At 35.6% G+C, this 2059-nt stretch overlaps 1 non-coding gene across 1 annotated transcript; it reads left to right on the top strand.

Moving 5' to 3' along the window:
• Nucleotides 1-1085: 1085 nt before the first annotated feature.
• LOC134544596 (5S ribosomal RNA) lies at nucleotides 1086-1204 on the top strand. Its single transcript, XR_010077896.1, has one exon. It is a non-coding gene; the product is annotated as a 5S ribosomal RNA (ribosomal RNA).
• The last annotated feature ends 855 nt before the right edge of the window (nucleotides 1205-2059 follow it).

Genomic DNA, 2059 nt, shown 5'->3' with positions numbered 1-2059 from the left:
ACAACTACCGACACATAACCAAACTTGCGTACATTTACATAGCATTAACCCTCTAAATAATAAACAAATGAAAGCAGAAAAAACAACATCGCTACCCACCGCGCGCGCTCCTGGCGGCGGGAGTAGGAACTACTTTGCACACAGACCGACATAGCCCCCTGCCAAAAACAGTAAAATAAATAATATATATAAGTCTTTTGGCGGGAAAAAATTTCTCAACCGCCTGGGAGCACCCTAGTGTGTGCCTGTCTTTAGGTTATGTTACTTTTAACTTCATTTTCTACAGGCAGACGCGAGGGTGCTCGCCCATTATTTTTATTTTTTTAAATTCTTTCCTACCTTTGGTGTGCCATGCAAGAATTTATCGTCAAAATGGCGGCCCCGAGTGCAAATTTCTCGTCTGCACTGCTGGCTGGATGATTATGTGATGTTTTGAAGGAGGGTGTTTTTTTTTGTTTGGATTTTGTGTGAGGGGGGGAGGGGGCTGGGCTAGCTTTTTTTTTTTTTAATTTTCTAAACATTCATCTCTTATGTAACAGTGTTCAGCATTAAAAAATTTAAAAGAAGAGGCACTTACTCATCAATTTCAAAACAGCCTATGAAGAAAAATAAAAAAAATTTAAATTCATTCCAGTTTTATACATTCATGATTTGATCACATGTATAACTTTTCTTTTTTATTACCTTATTTAATTTTATTATTATTACTACTATTGCTGCTACAACCTAGAAGATACCTCAGTGATACTAATACCTGCTGGTAAAGTTAAAGGTTTCACCTTTCTTTCTTTAAACATATCACAATACCTTTCTTGAGTTAAATATTATCTAATGGCTTTAAGAAGTTATGGTAATGTTCATCAGTTATAGAGTGTGGGTTTGTGTGTGTGTGTGAGAGTGTATTTTGAAGAGGGCTTTGGTGGTTGGGATGGTGAGGGTGGTGGGTGTTGTGTTTGGGGGGGGGGGGGGGGGAAGTAAAAGAGTGTTCATTACACGATTTCTCCTGTTGTTTGTAACAATCACACCTGGTATAGCTATTTCGAGTGGCAAATACAAACTGCAAAAAAAAAAACATCTATATCATTGCCAACGGCCATATCACGATGAACACACCGGTTCTCGTCCGATCACCGAAGTTAAGCATCGTCGAGCGTGGTTAGTACTTAGATGGGTGACCGCTTGGGAACACCACGTGCCGTTGGCACTACTATTTTGCACCCTACAGAAAAAAATTTTTTTTTAAAAATTTCAATTTTAAATTTTTTTTTCCCCCACAATCACCACATTTCCCCCCCCCCCCCCCCCCTAACACACACACTCACTCTCTCTCAATCAATCAATCAATCAATCAATCAATCAATCAATCAATCAATCACTCACTCACTCACTCACTCACTCACTCACCCACCCAGTAGCTGTGAATCTTTGCATGTGTATACCTCATACAAAATTCAAAGTGAAAAAATAAATATATAAGTGTATATGTATGTATGTATGTATGTATGTATGTATGTATATATGTATATATGTATATATATATATATATATATATATATATATATATAAACACACACACACACACCTATTTTGAAGTTTCTCTGTTTCAGTGGGCAGTTATGTATAATAATGAGAGATTCAAAAAGACGTTGATAACAATGTCATCAATGCCTGTTTAGTGTGCTCATTTGTTGGATGGTCGGCAGCAATACTAGAGGTGGTACAGCTGTAACCTGTAAAATTGTACCTGCAATGTGTTGTGTATGGAAAAAAATAAAAATTATATCATCTAAATTTTTGTTATCCAACAATAACCTTCCCATCAATGCATGATGTCACAGTAGCCATAGCTCTACTCTTTCTGCCATATAACATTGGGGGAAAAAAAAAAAAAAAAAGGAGCTATTAGAATAATAACAAAAGATAAAAAATCATCTAACTGCAGACCAAAATTCAAAAAACTTAAAGTCCTGACTGCCATAAATGAATACGTTCTAGAAACTTTTTATTCATTCTTAAGAAAAAGAAGAAAAAAAAAATTATTATTTTTTTTTTTTTTTTT

The sequence above is a fragment of the Bacillus rossius genome, unplaced genomic scaffold (genome assembly GCF_032445375.1).
Source record: "Bacillus rossius redtenbacheri isolate Brsri unplaced genomic scaffold, Brsri_v3 Brsri_v3_scf45, whole genome shotgun sequence".
Taxonomy (NCBI): domain Eukaryota; kingdom Metazoa; phylum Arthropoda; class Insecta; order Phasmatodea; family Bacillidae; genus Bacillus; species Bacillus rossius.
This window is presented reverse-complemented; position numbering and strand designations above follow the sequence as displayed.